Raw genomic sequence first — 21,601 nt, 5'->3', positions numbered from 1 at the left:
TTAATGGTGTCCTTTCATCCACGGGCACAGATGACCCCCGCCACAAGGAAGGCGCCGGGTGTGGGACTCGGTCCCCACAAACCATGTGCGGTCTCCACCTGCGGACATCAGCCCCTGAGCCGTGTGTGCTGAGCCCTGGAAGCAAATCCTGATGCTCCCCACGACTCCAGCTGAACCCTCGGTCATCAGGGCCAGGCCCCTGCTGTCTGGATCTGGTAACGGCAAACAGTTACTTTCGGGCTCTCAGGTTCGCTCCAAGAGATGAGACCAGACTCCACCGTGATCCTGTTTCCCTCCTTCCCTCTGATGAGCGCCCCCAGTAGAGGAAACCAGGCCACTCCAGCAGTGTTGGGGGAAGGCCAGGCTTGTCCCGGAACCCTCTGCTGTGATCCCTCCCCTCGAGCCTGAGGTGGGCGTCTCTGATCCTATAAAACGTCCCATCCCCCCTGCCGGGGCAGCTGCCAGAGTCTCGAAGCCCAAACACACAAGGAGGGCCTGTCTCCCCACTCCCGCTGACGTGTGACAAAACAACAGAGCAAATAAACTAAAACCCTCCACACGGGAGCCCCGTCCACTCTTCTCCTGAGCGGGTATCTCCTCCGGGACTGTTAGACTATCTGTGACCAGAACTGAGGCCGTGAGGTCTTATGCTGTGAACAGCCCTAATGAGAGAGCCTGCAGGCGACACCGAACTTCTGGCGTCTGTCTGTCTTGAGGTTGTGCCTTTCTGGCTCCTCTTTAAAGCACACTTCCCTGGAGCCTGGTCTCCACTCTTTGCAAATGTTTCTAGTTTCTGGGAGCGCGCGCCCTTCACCACGGTTTCTATGAAGGAAAGGAGACAGGCCAGTCCCAACACGACCACACTGATTCCTCCGCTTCCTGAAATGGCTGCATCTTGTTAAGAAATAAGCGGGGCGGTGGGGGGGTGTCTGTCTCAGTCAGCTCCGGCCGCTGTGACAACGCATCACAGACGGGGGGCTTAAAGCACAGAACTTACTCCCCACCGTCTGGAGGCTGGAGGCCTGAGATCCGCGTGCCAGGGGGATCGGTGCCTGGTTTGCAGATGGCCACCTCCTCGCTGTGTTCTCACATGGCGGGGGGAGGGGGGAGAGAGAGAGAAAAGTGGGGGGAAGCAAGCCCTTATCTCTCTTTATCAAGGCTCTGGTCCCATCATGAAGCTTTCACCTCTGTATCCTAACTACCCCCTCAGAGGCCCCACCTCCAAATGCCATCCCCTCAGGGTTAGGGTTTCAACCTCTGAATTTTGTGGGGACACAAGTGTTCAGTCCAGAGCAGTGTCTTTGAAATCTGGGTTTAAAAAAACACTCAGCCTATGATTTCTCAGATCGTCTCCTCAACGCCTTCTAATTCGGGGAACTCATATGTCGCCGTCTACACGTGGCAGTTCATGTGGTCCATCCATCCTCAGCATACACCTTTCTCATGATAATGGTGGGAATTTGACCCCAGGGAAATCTCCACAGTCTTCTCTGATTTGAAGATGATGCTCTAAGGACCATCACAGCTTGTGGCCAGTTGAGCCCTTGCTGTGTATTTCTAGCAGCTGAGCGATGGTGCAAGTATTTCTCCACTGCGTTCTGAGGCAATGATTTTATCCAGGGTGCAGCTGTGCATGAGTCTTTGCGTCCAAAATCCAAGGCATTTGCCCCCCAATGTAAGCTGAATTAAACCAGACTCCCTTTTCCCTGCTTCCAAGTCTGTCTCAACAGGGCGACCCATCCAAGAGAAACAGAAGCATGTCACCAAAAATATCTTAAGGAAAAAAGTGATTTTCCTGTTTTACTGGAGGTTGAGGGGAGGGATGACACAGCGCTTCCTAGAGCTGAACTCCCGGAAAATCTCCTGCTCGGGCCCGGCAGTCGGATAGCACAGCACAGAACCCTCTGTAGAAGGAGAAGGTGTGGGAGGACAGTGGGGGCTTACACTGAGGATGGGGGTCCCTGAAACCATGAAGTCAAAAGGCTGTCTGCGCTGTGTCCTCAGAACGACCCAGCTTACACCACGAAGAAGTCCATCTGGCTAGTGTAATGACTGAACGTTCCACTTTTTTTTTTTTTTTTTGCGGTATGCGGGCCTCTCACTGCTGTGGCCTCTCCCATTGCGGAGCACAGGCTCCGGACGCGCAGGCTCAGCGGCCATGGCTCACGGGCCCAGCCGCTCCGCGGCATGTGGGATCTTCCCGTACCGGGGCACGAACCCATGTCCCCTGCATCGGCAGGCGGACTCTCAACCACTGCGCCACCAGGGAAGCTCCGTTCCACTTCCTGACTGCCTCTTCTTTGCCATCTTCCTTCAGTAACAAGTGGAGAATAACGGAAATGTCCTGGGAGAAGGCACCACAGAAAAACTAATTTTAATGTCGCTCTTTGAAGTGCATTGCCTGCGTTTACATCTCAAATGCCTATGTTCCTTGGAGGGTAACCACACATCCCGATTTTGACTAGGACTGAGGGGTCTCCTGGGATGCAGGACGTTCAGTGCCGAAACCAAGAAAGTTCGGGACAAACGCGGATGAGTCGGGCACCCTAGTTCCACACCCGAGATGAACAGAGTCACTGCAGTATTGCTAAGAGCAGCATCTTGACCAAGGCACCAGAGGTTTTGGATGGCTGCAGTACATCAGAGCACATCCACCGTAATTCTTTTCAGAATCCCCAGCCTTCGTCTTTACCTATCCACATAATCTTTTCCTCATCTTTGGATACGTGTCGATGCTCTCCCAAGTTAATTGTGCTGCACCCTGAGTTCCAGATAACGGTGCCAGAAATGGATGCAGGCTTTAGGGTCTGGTTGTGAAACATACATAGTTATCTTCGAGAGGAAAGTGGTGGAGAGAAGACCCCTCCCTCCCTTTGGGGGGTTTGGGGAGTGAGCACAGCACCGCACATTCGGATATGAAGTCGTTAGAAGTGATGAGGCTCTGGGATGACCCCAAGGTCTGTCCTCCGAGATATGCTGAGTGTCAGTGTGCCCCCGGTCACGCAGGCTCTGAACATGAGGACTCATTAGGGATAAAAGCGGGAGAGCCAGATTGAACCAATTCATGGGCAGAGGTCCAAACATTATTTTAAAACACGGTACTGGTACCACCTAAACTGTACGCGGATCCCACAAAGTCATGCCGGCATTGTGCAAAAAAGCGGAGTCGCATAGCTCCGATCCCGCGGCCCTGAAGACCTAACAGTGCGAGTCTCCTGGTTTGTAGCTGGGAATTCATTTAAGGGCTGGAGAATTTGGTTTCAGCTGTTCTTTCCCTGCTTAAGGAACGTCATAAGTAATGTCCATCAGATACAACTGTGAGGATGGTGCCCCGCGTAAGCTAGCCGAGAATCTCCGGTCTCTTGAAGGAAATGCAACGTCTCTTTACCTCTTAGCTTGGTTTCTGCCTCTTGTCGTCTTTTTGGGGGGATCATGTGACACTACGTTGGTCTGGATCGCTTTTTCTTAAAAGTCCCGGACTTCACTATTATTAAAAAAAAGACACTGTGGACTCTGTTGCTCATGTTTAAAAAGTAATCACAGCAGTAAACTCATGGGACAGTAACAGTGCTGCCCGAGGGAGGGCCCTGAAGCCGCCACATGGCCCCTACCGAGGGGCAGGGCAGCCACCCTGGGGCTGCGAGTAGGTTTCTGCCAAAGATCTCTTCTCTGGAACCAGCTCATGTGTGCATCATCCATGTCTGAAATCTCTCTGTCTAATCTGGAAGACCATAAAGCAGCAATAAACAAATGGAACTCTGGCGAAAGAAGCTTCGTACGTCCCATGCATGCTTTTACAAGTGTTTATTTATTGAACGGTCTCATCTTGCATTCGTTTTGTGGGTGACCTTCCCGGTTCAACCCCACTTCCAGATGTGGCCAGGCCCCCATTCCGTCCACTGGCTATGGTTTATGGTTCACTATTCATTATTTTTTTTACAAAGATCATAAGAAAAGACCCTAATGCTGGAAAAGGAGCCAGGAGGATAATGAATTGAACTGGATCCTAACGACAAGGGCCCGTCTTCTTTCCAAAAGCCTGTCCCTCTGCAGCCCTGCAGGGTGGGCCCCGTCCCGGTGGGCAGTGCCATTTCAAGGACCTATTGGGATCCTCCAAAACAGAATACCGGGATGAAAACAGCAGGAGTGATATTCTGAAAGGCTCTAGGTATTTAAGACATGATGGCAGCAAGATTCCTTCACCCAGGTGTAGCTGGGCCCACAGGTGCTGATGCCCGGATGGAAGAGGCTGCTGGATTGGAGTCTCATGGTCAAGGGAGCAGCTAAGAGAGTGGACTGCTGTGTATGGGGTTTGGCCCATCCTTCTTGCAAGGCATCTTTTGAGGACTTTTGCCTTAATTCCTAGGGAGGATGCTAAATTAAAAAGGAAAAAGAAGCCTTTATAAACCATTATTTTTAAAATTCATATGAAAGACATTGAGAATAGATATCATATTCATGCTTCAGTTTCACACACTTTCTGTCCAAACATCATGAAAATAGATACATGATTTTTATTCTTTTAAAGCTACTTTGTGGGCTTCCCTGGTGGTGGTGCAGTGGTTAAGAATCCACCTGCCAATGCAGGGCACACGCGTTCGAGCCCTGGTCCAGGAAGATCCCACATGCCGCGGAGCAACTGAGCCCGTGCGCCACAACTACTGAGCCTGCACTCTAGAGCCCACGAGCCACAACTACTGAGCCCGCATGCCACAACTAATGAAGCCCACGTGCCTAGAGCCCGGGCTTCACAACAAGAGAAGCCACTGCAATGAGTAGCCCGCGCACCGCAAGGAAGAGTAGCCCCCGCTCGCCGCCACTAGAGAAAGCCCACATGCGGCAACGAAGACACAATGCAGCCAAAATAAATCAACTAAATAAATAAATAATAAAAAAGCTACTTTGTGGCCTGTACCCCAGGGCTGGGGTACCAGGCAAGGAGAACATGATTCTTCCTGATTACAATCTAGCCACACACACTTTGGGGTCATGAAGACCATCTCCTCACATTTCACAAGGAAAACAGCAGAGCAGGGGCTCCGAGGGTCGGCGTCCGGCCTGAGCCCATTCAGTGGAACAGGAATTGTGAAGTTCTGACCATACATTTCAGCAGGCACAGAGGCCGGGCTTACATTCCTCCCGGGCTGAGGTTTTGCTTTTTATGTTCACTCTCTTGAGATAATCAGAAGCACACCTCGCAGCTCACTGGTGGTGGCCTGGACGCCGTCCCCAGGGGGAACCTCAGGGCTGAGGGTGGTGACATCTGAAGGCCCCGTGGCTGCAGCCAGCAGGCAGGGGGAGGGGACTCGTGATTCCTCTCATGGTATCCTTGACGTATCAGCCTCCAAAGCGATGGATATCAGTCGTTCTGAACCCCGCCAGGGACTTGCTCTGAAAAACTCATCAGCAGGAGCCTTCGTGTTTAAATAATCGCTGCCTTGTGGTCAAGCAGGGGAAGAATATATCGCAGTCAATTTATGAGGGCTCTGCCTCGAGCCTGTGGATGGAAAGCGTTTGTTGCTGGCTGGGAGAGGCTGTCTATGATGTGATTGTTCAGGAAGGAATGATAGTGGTACCATTTCTTCTCTCCTTTTTTTTTTAAACAGTCCTTGGGTTTTGAGGACGGTTACAGTATTTTTTGCCTTTTCTTTACATATGCCTGTTGGCTGTGGATTTGAACCGGGCTGTATGTCAAGGAGTCAACCTTCATTTTGTGACCAAAGAATCTGTCACCATAGACACCGTGCCTTCATGCTGTACACTTCCTGCCCTCTTTTCTTTCTAACTTGGTGTATTTTAAATCATGGGGAGAAGGGATCCTAATGGCCGCGTGGGTCTTTTTTTTTTTTTTTTTTTTTTTTTTTTGCGGTACGCGGGCTTCTCACTGTTGTGGCCTCTCCCGTTGCGGAGCACAGGCTCCGGACGCGCAGGCTCAGCGGCCATGGCTCACGGGCCCAGCCACTCCGTGGCATGTGGGATCTTCCCGGACCGGGGCACGAAGCCGCGTCCTCTGCATCGGCAGGTGGACTCTCAACCACTGCGCCACCAGGGAAGCCCCCGCGTGAGTCTTTTGAGATGGTTAAGCCTTTTCTCATTTCAGGCCTTAAGGATTAAAAATCTACATTAGCTATTTTAAAAAAAAAATGAATCCTAGATTTGAAAAATATTGAAAATCAATTCAGAGGGGTGTTCACAGAATTAACAGACTAGTTTGTCGATTGCATCCTCTTTATGTATGAAGGAGAACTGACTTGCTTTCTTTCACGCCACAAATCCCAGGGCAGCAGCTGGAGAAGCAGTTTAGAGATGTACATCATTTCACTAGAGGAGAAACAAATGGGCTTTATTTTCTTAAGTGTGTCCCGGGGTTTCAGCAGACACCCTAGTCTCTCCTCCTGGTTTCTGACTGGAACCCAATATGCTATTTCTCAAGAGGCAGGTGGGTCCCTAACTGTCTGCATCAGAATCACCTGAATAAGGAGGAAGGGTTGCTGAAGAAAAATGAGGATTCCGGGCCCCTGTCCCAAATCTACCAAACCGGAATCTTTAACCTTGGCTCCCAGAATCTGAATTTTTAACAAGCTTCCCAGGAGATTCTTAAGCCCCTAAGTTCGGGGAGTGGTTGCCACGGAATGTCTGAGAGATTCTAGAAGGGGGCTGGCAGCGCTCACCCCAAAGCCATGGCTCCTTCCTTCCCCAAGTGACGGGACCCTCCTCTCGGCTGGGTACCGGGTACATGCCTCTCTGACCACCAGGGTGGCCACTGACAGAGTCCAGGCTGCCACGCAGCTGTGGGTGGAAGTAAAGGACAGCTGCCACATGCCCTGCTGCTTCTCCCTTCTCCCTAGAAGAGGGACACTATGATTGGCACCCAAACATCCACCTTAGAAATGAGGCCACGGCGAAATAGAAGGATCCTTGCGTCCCTGACATCATGATGCTGACATAACATCCTAACCTGATGTCTCTTCTACGTGATGGAGGAACAGGTGTCTGTCTGGTTGTGTCATAACTCACTCACGTGTGTGTTTCATGTTGCTTTCAGCTGGGAGGTAGGCAGGGTCGATGCTACATGCGGATGTCCCTCATCCTAAAGGATACAGACACCAAGGAAAACAGGCTCCTTTCCCTCCAGAACCCCGGGACCCGCCCGGTATTGATAAGGTGGTTTCTTAAAGGTAAGCGGTCCTTGGGCTTCCCTGGTGGCGCAGTGGTTGAGAGTCCGCCTGCCGATGCAGGGGACATGGGTTTGTGCCCCGGTCCGGGAAGATCCCACATGCCGCAGAGTGACTGGGCCCATGAGCCATGGCCGCTGAGCCTGCGCGTCCGGAGCCCGTGCTCCGCAACGGGAGAGGCCACAACAGTGAGAGGCCCGCGTACCGCAAAAAAAAAAAAAAAAAAAAAGGTAAGCGGTCCAAGTTGGGGAACTGGGTTTGGACTGTGCGTGACTTTCTTCCAACCTGAGCAATAAATACTGTGAGAGGTTGAGTTTTGGAAAGAGAGAGATGTTTAAATAGGACCCTGAAGTCCCTGCTATTGCAACACAAAAAGACATCAGCAAAGTCCTATATTGTTCTTAGGGAAGAAAATGAAGTGATTGTAGAGAGAACAAGAGAGGGGATGAGAAGTAGCTGCAGAAGGGGGGCACACTGGCTGATTTGTGTGGGGGGGTGATCCCAGCCAAGCCACTCCCTCCCTCAGCCTCAGTTTCCTTCCTGAAGGATGGAGACCCTAGCGTCTGCCTCCCAGGGCAGTTGGGATGAGCGAGTGACGTAACATGGTGAGTGAGTCATAAAGAGCAGAAGGTGTGCCTACGGTTTACTGCATATCCAGGCTCCGTGCTGCACCCCTGCGGGAGCGGGGCCTCCGAAGCAGCAGCTGTGCTAGTAAACGCTGCTCAGGGGGGATGGGGAACAGAAGCTGTGGGTGTTTCCTCCTCCGGGTGCTGGCTTTCCAAGGCTGTCCTGGCCACATCCTTACAGGTGATCTACCAAATACGTCAACTCATCTCAAAAATACTGCAGTTGCCACCCCTCTTCATCGCTATTTAACCCCTTTCCTTGTGCAAACAGAAAGAGTTTTGAAAGACCAGCCATCCTTGAGTATTAGGAGGACAGGCAGAAATCTCTCCTGAGTGCAGCGTGGGCATGGCAGGGGCTGTACCCATTACCCCGTGGTCGAGGCTCCCAGGTGATATCAGGGGTCAGAATGCTACCTGCCGCCCAGGCCGGCCCCAGGGGAGTTCTTCCCTCCAAGGCAAACCCTGGGAACGTGACTATGGGTGTGTTCACTCCCAGGCCTCACCCGGCTGAATGCCTGCAGTGCACCATCCGCTAGGTCTTCGTAAATCCTTGGGTAGAAAATCCTTTGCACACGTTTTCCCACGGATGTGCCCTCCCACGTTCATTTTCAGGTTTCTGGAAGGCGCAATAAGGTAGATCACATATGTCTGGCAACACCCAGCACATCTGGATGTGCATGGTCCCGGGTCGGAGCTCGTACTGCTCACCGCGCGACGGGCCAATAATTGAGAGCTGAGGTGTTGGGGCCAGGAATAGCCCCTTTATCCGGAAAGCCGGCAGACCGGGAAGATGGTGGGCTCGTGCCCCAAAGAACCATTTGCCTGAGACAGAATTCAGGGTCCTTTTTTTTTGGCGGTACACGGGCCTCTCCCTGTTGTGGCCTCTCCCGTTGCGGAGCACAGGCTCCGGACACGCAGGCTCAGCGGCCATGGCTCACGGCCCAGCTGCTCCGCGGCATGTGGGATCCTCCTTGACCGGGGCACGAACCCGTGTCCCCTGCATCGGCAGGCGGACTCTCAACCACTGCGCCACCAGGGAAGCCCTCAGACTCCTTTTATACTAAAAGGGGAGGGCGTGAAGCCAAGCACTTCCTGGTTCCCGTCAGCCTCCGGAGGGGCGGTGTTAATTTCTCCTTCCCGCCCTCATTCACAGGTGGGCCTGGTCGGGAGGTTTCCTGGGAGCTAATCACAGGTATTTTAGCCGAATGCTCGTTACCTGGGAGGCAGGGTCCCCAGAGACGGACCGTTATGTGGAATTTAAGCTTCTAGGCCACATCCCTTTGTGATGAGCTTGTGATCGAATACAGAAGGCTCTTCCACACTACGCTCAGTGCCCTGCACGTGGGTCTCAGGGAGGTGGAGGCCCAGACGTGGCCAGGCCTGGCTGCCCTCCCCCAGGGCCGGGGACGGGCTGGGGGTCGGCCTCGGGTGGGAACCTGCCCCTCACTCAGAGCTGCAGGGCGTCTTCGCTGGGTGGTGGCAAAGCAGAGTCCACTTTCCGGGCAGGTAGAAGACTTAGGAGCTAAGCCTGGCGGGGTCGGGAGAAGCTGGTGCCGAGGCCCTGGCGGGAAGGGGCCGACGGAGACCAAGAGCTGGAAGCAGGAAGGAAGCGGAACTGGAGAAGCAGCAGTGCATCCCCACGTCCCGTGAGCCTCGAAGAGACTGTGTTTTCAGTCTCACCGCAACGGGCAGCTGCCTTCTTGTCGGAACCAGGGCCGACCCGACACCACCCGCGACTTGTCTGGGGCGCAGGGCGGGCTGGCGACGGCCGAGTCGGAGGGCTTTGGCTTCTGCTGTTTCTCACACTGCGATGGGGATCTTTCCGCAGAACCCGCTCGGATCAGTGGGGCCTTAACAGGGGGATGAGAGTGACTGAGGAATGTCTTTATAATTTATGACGAGCTCTGGGGTTATCTCACACACGACGTCTGATCAGGATCGAGCTGACACCGCGGAATCTTCTCGCTGCTAATGGATTCCTTAAAAGAGCAGAGTCCACGCATTGGGGCCACCCCAGGCCTCTCCTGCCAGCCCTCTCAAACCTGAGCTTCACCTGTAACCAAACTGAGTCGTAAACAAGACCACAGGGTCTGGGGATGAAGAGCTCAGGTCTGACCAGCCGTGGCAGGGTGCGTGCTCTCAGCTCTCCCAGGGGTGGTGATGCGCCCCTGCCCTGCCCACCCGTCCTCACGCTCCCCTGCTTCAGGACGACCAGCGGGTGAAACGCACAGCTGCCATGGAACAGGACGAAATCCGTGGAATCCAAGTCACAGAGCACCCCAGCTCACGATGCAGTTAGCGCGCGTGATTAACGGTGCTTCATTTCTCTGTTGCATGAATGGCAGTTCCAAAGCAACTGTCCTTCCTCGGACAGAACATCAGGGAACCCAACCAAAAAGATGTCTGAGTGACACTGCTCAGTGAAAACAGGAGCCTCAGAGGATACATCGTGCAGTGCCACGGTCAGGTCTGCAGCTACTGGGTAGCTTTGGGAGTGGCACGGAGGCTGGCCCAGGGCACGTGGCAGGGACGGGCTCGCCTACCCAGGGACGCCGTCTCCTGCTCACCCAGACGCCCTCCCACCTCAGCAAGAGCACACGCCCCTCAGGAGCACAGTCTAGACTTCAGCTGCTGACCCTGACCCGATTCCCGGCTCCACTGTGGACACCTGCCCCCGAGTCTTCCTCAGAATTAAATGACAGGTGTGTGCAAACACTCCGGGTAGTAAGAACTCGACCAGGGTTACTCCCCTCCCACCTCTTCTGTAATAAAGTCATAGCACGCTCTGGACCAGTGATTCGCAGAGTAGGTGTTGAGGCTCATTGCCATCAACTCACTGAGGATACTGCTTTAAACCCCAAATCCCCCGGCCCTGCCCTCTGAGGCCCAGTAGCAGGGCCCAGGAATCTGCATTTCTTCAAGACCCTTTGATTCAGATGCACACGACTTGAAACCCACATTAAAGACCAGCACAGACAGACTGAATTATTCTGCAGCTGCTTCAATGCACATCGGTTCGTTTTGCTGTGTTTCTCCTCTTCCCCGGCCCTGCCTAAACCTCTGAAAGTCAAGGGCTGGGTTTTCCTTCAGATGAGCCAGCAGAGGCTGGGTTCCATATAAAGAAAGAATAAATGATGGATGACCTAACAGCGCGCAGATGACGTGGTCCTACGAGTCTTCCCGCATCACTACGAGACTCGCGGATTGTTCACCCACCATTGTCATTGTCCTGTAAATCCCTGTCTGAAGCTTATTTCTGGGGAGAGGGAGGGATTTCTTAGCCTCCAGGTAAAGAGCTATGGACCCACTTGGGGCAACAGCTCAACACAGACCTGAACGAGGCGGGCAGGATGCCTGGCCCCTGCTGTATCCTCCTGGCCTTCCTACCCTCCGCCCTCCACCCCAGGCTTGAGATTTGGGTACAAGAAATTGTTCTCTCGTGTACTTACTTCATGCTTTGCTGTTTACGGAAACGTGTCTTTTTGTCTGGAACTCAGGTCCAATTTTAGCAAGTCTGCAAAGACCGTATTCCCAGATGCCCTTGTTTCGATGTGTAAGTCCCTGTCCCAAATGTATAAACATCGCATGACAAGTGGTGAAAGGAATGTCTCTTTTGCCACCTGACAACCCCTCTCTTGGCAAGTGTGGCCCCCGGGCTCTGTCATCTTGTGAGGTGCTGGGTGAGTGGCCTGGGCTGGGAATTCCAGTAACCTCTGACCTGCCTGTGCTTCTCGGGAGCGGACCATCCTGAACTGATGCTCCAGAGCCCCTTGCAGGCAAAGAGGAGGGATCCTGCAGGTCTGTGAACACAAGCTCCGTGTGTCAACTTACGTGGGCGTCCAGGGCTTGGGGGGGCCAAAGGCAGAAGCCAAGCTCTCCTTGTGAGCAGACAAGAGCAGTAAAGGATGCTGCCCGTCGTCCCTCACCCTGGAGACCTGAGAAAGATTCTGCTCTAAAAACAAACAACCAGCCATCAGACACGGCCCCTCCTGGTACCCACAGGCTCTTGGTGAAAACTTGCACCCCACCCTCCTCATTCCTCACTCACCCCTCGTGCCCCAGCCTCTCCCCACGCCAAACTCTGCATTCCTCTGCTGTTGATACTATAAATATAAAACGCACAAACTCAATCCCAAATCACGAGGGGGCTTTTCTTTGTGTGACCACAATGTAAATGTCGCTCGTTTGGGGATTTTTATGGGGCCTCTAAGAATGTTCGGAATCCCAGTCCTGCTCAGACAATGTCTCCCTAGTCGATATGATTCAGAGGTTGAATCTTGGGACAACTCTGGAATTTCTGGTCAGAAGAGAACATAATCCTGAAGTGTCTCAATGTGAAAGATTTCCCTATATTTCCCCCCTTTACCTTTTTGCTTTCATCCCAGAAAAAGAAATGTGGAAATTCTTCTGTTTCCTTTAACACACGGCAGTCTGAAGTGGATGGTCACGTGCCCGTCCCTAACCCTGAAAGAGAGGTAGCGTTATGGTGCTGAGATTTGGTCCTGACTTCCATCTCTCCATGAGGTAGCATCTTGTTACACAGCCACTGGATGCTTTTAAATCTGAATATCATTGATTACCATCTCCTGACAGATCATACTTCTGGGGCCGAAGTTTGAAAACGACACATCTGGACCCTGAGATGTCCTATCTGAGCATCCGGAGCAAGGGGACTCTGGAGGTCACCCAGACCCCTGAGCCCGGGGGCAGGACCACACTCACACCGTCCTCAAGAGATAAGGGTCTCTTTTCTTTTAAAGTTTCCCCGGAAAGGCAGATTCCAGTAAGAAACCCCTCCAGTGTTTGAACAACGTGAGCGTTTTCAGAAGAGAGCTAAACCTACGCTCACTCTACTTCTTATAATTTTGAAGCTCCGCCTTGGAGACCCTGGAAAGCATGTCTCCCCACATCCAGGCCCTTCCGTAGTGTACCTGACAGCTGAATCGTCTGACTGCTTGTGTGAGAAAGGATGAGGAAGTACAATACTGAGAAGCCTTACTTCACTCTCTCCCATCTGTATGATCAGGGTCCTCGCTCAGCAAACCCAGTGTGATGGGAAGGACCAAAAGGGATGGTGTGCCAGGCTGCCCAAGGGATGTGTTATTCGTACCACCCCCAAAACCATCATTCTAAGCTGAGTCTGAGAGCTGCTGTTTAAATTTACTCTATTATAGAAATAATGGGGACTCCTGAAAAACAATACCATAAATATAAACCTAATCGACAGATACAAACATTTTGTTCACAGAACAGCATGTAGCTACTCAGGTAAGCAAACTAGCTGTTGAGATCCCACAAAGCACCAGGAAAAAGCTTCTCCCCCTGAAGAGGAGGGTCATCTGAAGAGCTGAAGCAGAAAGCTACACCCCTTGTCTGGTGACAGCAGACACAGGAGGCGGTCAGCAGAGTGGTGGCAGGAGAGGACATCGCAGATTGAAACCCTGTCCACGAGAGACACACGCAGATCCAAGTGACTCAGGATGCAGAGTGAAACTGTAAGGAGAGACACACCAGGCAAGGGGAACAGAAAACAAAGGAAGGCTGTGACCCCACCATCCACTAAGGCGGAATGCAAGCCAATGAATAAACGTAACAAGAGGAAGGGCACCTTGTAACACCAAACGATACAACTCAAAATGAAACTGTGACAATTATGAATATATATTCACCAAATAACATAGCACCCACCTTATAAAGCAGAAATAACAACAGATGCAAGGAGAAATATACATAAATGAAAACTCTCTCAGTCTACTATAAAGCAAGTCAAAATATCTGAAGTTCAAAGAAGACATAAATAACATCATTAATAAGATATATGTTATTCAAGTCTACATCCTGAAAATACAGACAACAGTGTTTTTTCAAGTGACCAAGGAACATACATAAAAATTGTCCATAAGTTAGGCCACACAGAAAGTCAATCGATCCCAATAGATAGAAACATTACAGATGATATTCTTTGATCACAATGCAATGACACAAAAATTTGTCAGAATCTCAATCATGAATACCTATGCAAAAATTCTAAATAAAATATTAGCAAATAGCATCTATCAGCACATTAAAAAGATAATTACCATGACTAAGTGGAGTTTATTACAGGAATGCCAGGATAGTTCGTTACTAGGAAATTTATTATATTCCATCAAATTAACAGATCTAAGGAGAAAATTTATATGATCATTTGTAAAGATACTTTAAAAAAAAACATTTGGGTCAAAGCCAATAATCATACTTGACCCAAAAAAAAGCCCTCAATAAATTAAGAATAAATTAATATTCCCTTAGCCTAACAAAATATATTGTTCTCAGCCAAAAGCCCATTCCACACCTCTTGGGGAAACGCTGGAGGCATCTCCCCATTAAAATCAAATATAAGGCAAGAATGTCCACTCTCACTACAGTTATTTAACGTTGTTCCTAATAGGCAATGAAATTAGAAGAGAGAAAAATTTAAAGTATAAAAATTGGAGAGCGGAGTTAATCTTTATTATTAGATGATGTTATTACATAGTTAGGAATACAAGAGAAATATATATGAATAATAAGAGAATTTAGTAACATAGAATGGTACAAAATGAATACACTATAATTAGTTGATTATATTCAGTAAGAAGATGAAAGGAGATAAAAGACCCCATTTATCCTAGCTTGGGGTTAGTAGATGCAAACTGTTACATACAGAATGGGTAAACAACAAGGTCCTACTGTAGAGCACAGGGCACTATATTCAGTACCCTTGGATAAACCATAATGGAAAAGAATATAAAAAAGAATGTATATATGTGTATGACTGAGTCACTTTGCTGTACAGTAATGTTTACAATGTTTGCTTTACACAACATTGTAAATCAACTATACATCAATAAAAAAAATTAAAAAAACGTTTAAAAGACCGCATTTATAATAGTAATAAAAAGATAAAATACCTAGGAATAAATGTAACAAAAAGTGTGCAAGACACATATGAAGAAAACTATAAAACATTCCTAAAGGACACAAAATAAGTTTGAACAAATGGAACGACCTCTGTTTTTCTCAGCTAGGAACTAACTAAAGATGTTGATTCTCTCTCTGTTAATTATGTAAATTTAATTTTAACTAAAGATGTTGATTCTCTCTCTGTTAATTATGTAAATTTAATTCTAATAATGAAAATATTATTAAGGGTTCTACTATTATTATTTGTTTACTCCACAATTCATATGGGAAAATAAGAAGAACCTGGAAACTCTGAGAGGGAAGAGCAATGAGAGAATTAGCCTCACTGGATATTAAAAGCAAAAGCCTCAATAATTAACACAGTGGGGCAGTGACACTTGAACTAAGATCAACTACTGAAACAGAATAGGATGTTCAGAAATAAACCCAACTATATACAGGAATTTCATACATGATGAAAATGGCATCTCAAAACCGTAGGTAGAAGATTCCTATCACAAAGTGGTAGTGGAACAAAGCACAGGCAATGGAAACAAAAACAGACAAGCGGGACTACATCAAACTTCACAACTTCTGTGCATCGAAGGACACAACCCACAGGGTGAAAAGCCAGCCTATAAAATAGGAGAAAGTATTTGCAAATCATGTATCTGATGTGGGGTCAATATCCAGAATATATAAAGCATTCTTATGCTCAACAACAATAAAAATAACATGATTTTAAAATGGGAAAGGGGGACTTCCCTGGTGGCACAGTGGTTAAGGATCCGCCTGCCGATGCAGGGGACATGGGTTCGAGCCCTGGTCTGGGAAGATCCCATATGCCACGGAGCAACTAAGCCCGTGCGCCACAACTACGGAGCCTGAGCTATAGAGCCTGTGAGCCACAACTTCTGAAGCCCACGCACCTAGAGCCTGTGCTCCGCAACAAGAGAAGCCACCACAATGGGAAGCCTGCGCACCGCAACGAAGAGTAGCCCCCGCTCGCTGCAACTACAGAAAGCCCGCGCGCAGCAACGAAGACCGAAAGCAGCCAAAACTACATAAAATAAAAATTAAAAAAAAATAAAAATAAATTTTTTAAATGGGAAAAGACTTGAGTAGATATTTCTCTAAAGATGATATTCAAGTAGCCAACTAGCATATGAAAAGATGTTCAACATCATTAATCGTTAGAGAAATTCAAATCAAAATCACAATGAGATGTCACCTCATACCCATTAGGATAGCCACTATCAAAAAACAAAACAAAACAAAATAGGGGACTTCCCTGGTGGTCCAGTGGTTAAGAATTGCCTTCCAATGCAGAGGACACGTGTTCAATCCCTGGTTGGGGAACTAAGATCCCACATGCTGAGGGGCAACTAAGCCTGCACGCCACAACTACTGAGCATGCGAGCCACAACTAGAGAGTCCACATGCTGCAACTAGAGAGAAGCCTGCATGCCGCAACAAAGATCCTGAGTTCCGCAACTAAGACCTGATGCAGCCAAAATAAATAAATAAGTAAATAAATATTTTAAAACAAAACAAAAGTAGAAAATAACAAATGTTAATTTGTTAGGATGTGGAGAAATCGGAACCCATGTGCACTGTTGGTGGGAACATAAAATGATACAGCTGTTGTGGAAAACAGCATATAGAGGTTCCTCAAAAAATTAAAAATTGGCAATCCCACTTCCGGGTATATATCCCAAAGAATTGAAAGCAGGATTTCAAATAGATATTTGTACACCCATGTTCACAGCAGCACTATTCACAATAGCCAAGAGGTGTAGGCAACACAGATGTCTGAGAACAGATGGAAGATAAAGAAAATGTGGTCCATCCATACAACGGAGTATTATTCAGCCTTTAAATGGAAGGAAATCCTGTCACATGCCACTCCATGGATGAACCTTGAGGACATTATGCTAAGTGAAGTAAGCCAGTCAGAAAAAGACAAATACTGTATGATTCCACTTATATGAAGGATCTAACGTCATCAAATTCATAGAGACAGAAAGTAGAGTGGTGGCTGCCGGGGGTGCAGGGAGGGGGAATAGGAAATTGTTGTTCAATGGGACCGTGTGTCAGGTTTTTTTTTTTTTAATATTTACTTATTTGGCTGTGTCAGGTCTTAGTTGCGGCACGTGGGCTCTCTAGTTGAGGCACCTGAGCTCAGTAGTTGTGGCGCACGGGCCTAATTGCTCCACGGCATGTGGGATCTTAGTTCCCTGACCAGGGATCAAACCCACGTCCCCTGCATTGGAAGGAGGATTCTTAACCACTGGACCACTAGGGAAGTCCCAAGTGTCAGTTTTATAAGATGAAGAATTTCTAGAGATCTGTTGCACAGCAATGTGAATATACTTGAAGCTTCTGAACCGTACACTTAAAAATGGTTGAAGTGGTCAATTTTACATTATGTGTTTTTTTACCACAATTAAATATTTTTAAATTATTTTTTTAAGTGGTAGTGAGGCAACTGGTTTATTCGTTGGAGCAAAATAAAACAGAATCAGAGAAAGGCAGCCAGAACCACCTTTTTACAAATTTTTTTAAATTTCTTTTAACTTTTAAATTTTTATTGAAGTATAGTTGATTTACAATGTTGTGTTAGTTTCAGGTGTACAGCAAAGTGATTCAGATATATATATATATATATATATATATATACACACACACACATATATATCCATTCTTTTGCAGATTCTTTTCCATTATAGGTTATTACAGAATATTCAGTAGAGTTCCGTGGTCGATGCAGTAGGTCCTTGTTGGTTATCGATCAATATTTTATTTTTTAATTTATTTTTATTTACTTTAAAAATTTTTGGCTGCATTTGGTCTTTGTTGCTGCGTGGGCTTTCTCTAGTTGCGGCGAGTGGGGGCTACTCTTCATTGCGGTGCATGGGCTTCTCATTGTGGTGGCTTCTCTTGTTGTGGAGCATGGGCTCTAGGCACGTGGGCTCAGTAGTTGTGGCTCGCGGCCTCTACAGCACAGGCTCAGTAGTTGTGGCGCACAGGCTTAGTTGCTCTGCGGCATGTGGCATCTTCCCAGACCAGGGCTCGAACCCGTGTCCCCTGCATCGGCAGGTGGGTTCTTAACCACTGCACCACCAGGAAAGCCGCCATCAATATTTTATATCATAGTGTGTGTATGTTAATCCCAGTCTCCTAACTTATCACTTCCCCCATGTTTCCCCTTTGGTCACCATAAATTTGATTTCGATATCTGCGAATCTGCTTGAGACGTCACTTTTCACCCATCAGGCTGGTGGATGCCCCGACGTTTGCCGCTGCGCTCTGCGGGCAAGGCCGTGGGGAACAGGCACTGGTCAGCATTGTGTGTGCTGGCCAGGCTCTTTGAAGGGCAATGGGGCCATGTCCACCAGAACAAGGAATGCAACCCCCAGTAATCCTACTTGGGGGAACGAATACCTTAGATACACTTGCACAAGTGTAAAATGTCATGTGTAAAGCTTGTAACATTGTTTAATAGCAGCATATTGGAAACAACTCCAATGTCTGTCATCCTGGTCCTGCTTAAATAAATTGTGCTGCATCTGTCCTAGAGGATGCTACGAGACATTAAACGTGAGCGTAATATGCATCCTGCCTCTCCTCTTCCCAAGACCCTCCAACGGCTGCCCATCACCCCCTGTTGCCCTCCGTGCTCCTTTGACATTCCACCTCGCTTTTCTGCAGCCACAAGGCCTTTTCCCTGTTCGTCAAACTCCCACCTCAGGGCCTTTGCAAGCGATGTTCCCTCTGCCTGGATCCCCATACTCCCCAAAGAATCGCAAAGCTCACTCCCTCGCCACCATTCACTCTTTGCTTAAATGTCGCTTTCTCAGTAAGGCCACCTCTGACCACTCCATTAAAAATTAAAATCTCCCACCTGACATTCCCCATCTCTACTATATTGCTCTATTTTTAAAATTACTCTTCTCATATCGTAACACATGTATAACTTATGTTTATCATCTGCTTTATCTGCCCCCCCCAGATATAAATGCTGCGGGGCAGAAATTTTTATCAATTTTTTTGACTTCTGTATCCCTATAATATACAATAGTACTTGGCATATACAGTGGGTGCTTAATAATTGTTTGTTTCCAAATGAATGAATGATTGAGCATATGGTATAGAAAAGATCCAAAAGCATATTTAAGTGAAAGAGCACGTTAAAAGACAGTAATTGTTCTGCATATAGTATTTTTAAGAAATAGAGAAAGAGTATTTGCAGGTATGTGTATAAAGAAACTTAGAAGTATGCAGAAAAAAAATTAGTACTGGTGGGCTTCCCTGGTGGCGCAGTGGTTGAGAGTCCGCTTGCCGATGCAGGGGACACGGGTTCGTGCCCCGGTCCGGGAAGATCCCACATGCCGCGGAGCGGCTGGGCCCTTGAGCCATGGCCGCTGAGCCTGCGCGTCCGGAGCCTGTGCTCCGCAGCGGGAGAGGCCACAACAGCGAGAGGCCCGCGTACCAAAAAAAAAAAAAAAAAAAAAATTAGTACTGGTGGTTACCTTCAGGGAGGGGTACGGGCTGAACAGATGGGAACCTGGTAGGAAGAAGACTGGCTTGTATAGACCTTTATTTAAATTACGTGAATATTTCTTATTCAAAACATTCAATTATGCACACACACACACAAACACATGCACACACTGACATTAGAGCCCCCAGGCAGAAAGATCCTGATTTACGAGTTCTGAGCAGGGCCCAAAGAATCTGCATTTTCAGGAAGCTCTGCACCCCTCTTGGAGACTGGTGTGCTGCAGACCTCACCCTGAGAACACTCACCTCTCCCTCTCCCAGCCCAAGAAACTCAACAGACCATTCAGCGTTGGGAAAGGAGGGCAGAGTCTCCAGGGACCTTTGGAACTGAGAGCCGCACCCACAGGTGGCCTCCTGGTGCGTACCGTGCGGAAGGACACGGGAAGTCCATCCGCGCCTCAGCCTCACCCACACTCGCGCACAGGACCCCCAGGGGGCGTCATCTTTGACTGAGGCAGTTCTAGCGGTGGGTGTCTCATGCACTTTAGGCTCCTAAACTCTCCACAGTGTGAGCAGAGGGGCTACAGATCATCTGTGATTCTGGTGACCACACGCTGAACGACCCCCTGCCTCACGCCCAACTGTTCCTCCTGCTTTAGCCCGGGCATCGTCATCAGTAAAGTGTTCCTCCTAATTCACAGAGGAAAGATCTTTTTAACTCCCCTTCCTGGAGATGAGGAAGGTGGTTAGGACCTGAAATGTATATTAGTGACACCCCTACCCACCCCAGCAAGGCCACCTGCTTCACCGGGATGCTTCCAGAGAAACCAAGTCTTTCCCTCTGTTATTCAGAGACTCGAGGAACAGGTGTAGGGGAAAAAAATAGAAGGACCTAATCACACACAAAAAGGGACTGAACCTGCCAAAATATTTCCCCTTTGAAAAGCAACCTTATCCTTATTAACTTTACTTTGATTCCCAAAGAAAGGGGGAAGATTTAATGAGAAAAACAAATCCAATATTTCATGACCCGTCATTTCCTTAGGATATGAAAAATGAAGACATGAACTAGACTCTCAGCATTTTACTTTTATTTCAAAAAATGTTTTTTGCACTCTCTCTGTTTTGGACCTTTCAAGATGATTCTATTTCTGGAACACACTTTCTGATATGGTTTCTAATTGACTTCAAGAACCTGTCATGCCTTTGACATGTTATATGCTACATTTAAATTAATAGCTTCATGGGTCCCTTATGCATTTTTTCCTTAAATTTCCAAATACAATTCTGGCTTTTTGTCTCTCAGACTGACCAATCACAAGCAGTTCTGTGACTCAAAGATGGGAAACACTAGAAGTGGTGAAATAATCTTTGTAAAAGTTTAAAAATGAGGCTGTGTCTGCCAATCGCTTATAGTTGGTAAGTAGGTCTTTATTAAATGGTTTGTCCTGTCTGTCCTATTGTTTCCCCACAATATCCGTCTGTGTAGTAGCTGAGTCACTATGACGTAAAGCTGCAGAGAAAGACAGCAGGACGACCAGACATACACACATCTTGCAGTCTTGGGTCTGTTCCCTAGTTGGGGTGGGAAGGCTTGATTAATGACAGACTTGTTCAACATAAAAAAGAACAAAGCCCACATTTATTCTTGGCATTCCTCTTCCTAGGGGCTTGGGGGATAATGTAATTAATTTATAGCTTTGCAGTAAGGCAACATCAGAGAAGCAATTTAATTCATGAGAAGCAATGCAGATGGAGAGTGTTACTGAACATACCCCCGCATGGGAGGGTCTGTGAGGAAGGTGGAACAGAAGGTGATTTCTTCCACAAATAATACAGATTCACTACTAGTTACTACCTGGATTTCAACCCCCAGCCAAGGTGTCTTGAGAGGCGCGAAGCTGACTAACTGAACAGAGGTCTTTGGGACAGGCTTCCGAAACCGTGGGTGGAACTTGCTTATTACCTGCTCCGCCGTGAGCGCTACCCCGGCCCAGGTGAAGGTCTCACCAGGTGTGCTGACGGCTTGGAGCCCGAGGCTCGCCTTCGGTCCCCTCAGCGTTCTTTCGAAAGTTAGCGTTTTTGCTCCCTAGGACACCCCCTCCGCCTCCCCTGCAGCCCCCAGGACGCACCCCACCCCCTCCCCTGCAGCCCTAGGACACACCCCGCCCCGTCCCCCGCCCAGCCTCAGGACACCCCTCCCACCTCCCCAGCGGCCCTAGGATACAACCCCACCCCCTCCCCTGCAGCCCCCAGGACACAACCCCTCCCCCCCCAGCGGCCCTAGGATAAAACCCCACCCCCTCCTCTGCAGCCCCCAGGACACAACCCCGCCCCCTCCCCAGCAGCCTCAGGACACAACTCCGCCCCCTC

The 21,601-nt window shown here is 48.7% G+C and overlaps 1 protein-coding gene across 5 annotated transcripts in view; it reads left to right on the top strand.

Moving 5' to 3' along the window:
- PALLD (palladin, cytoskeletal associated protein) overlaps window positions 1-21,601 on the top strand; it is a 399,249-nt gene that overhangs the window by 105,101 nt on the left and 272,547 nt on the right. The gene's annotated exons all lie outside the window — the stretch shown is intronic.

Source organism: Pseudorca crassidens, chromosome 7 (assembly GCF_039906515.1).
Source record: "Pseudorca crassidens isolate mPseCra1 chromosome 7, mPseCra1.hap1, whole genome shotgun sequence".
Lineage (NCBI taxonomy): Eukaryota > Metazoa > Chordata > Mammalia > Artiodactyla > Delphinidae > Pseudorca > Pseudorca crassidens.
This window is presented reverse-complemented; position numbering and strand designations above follow the sequence as displayed.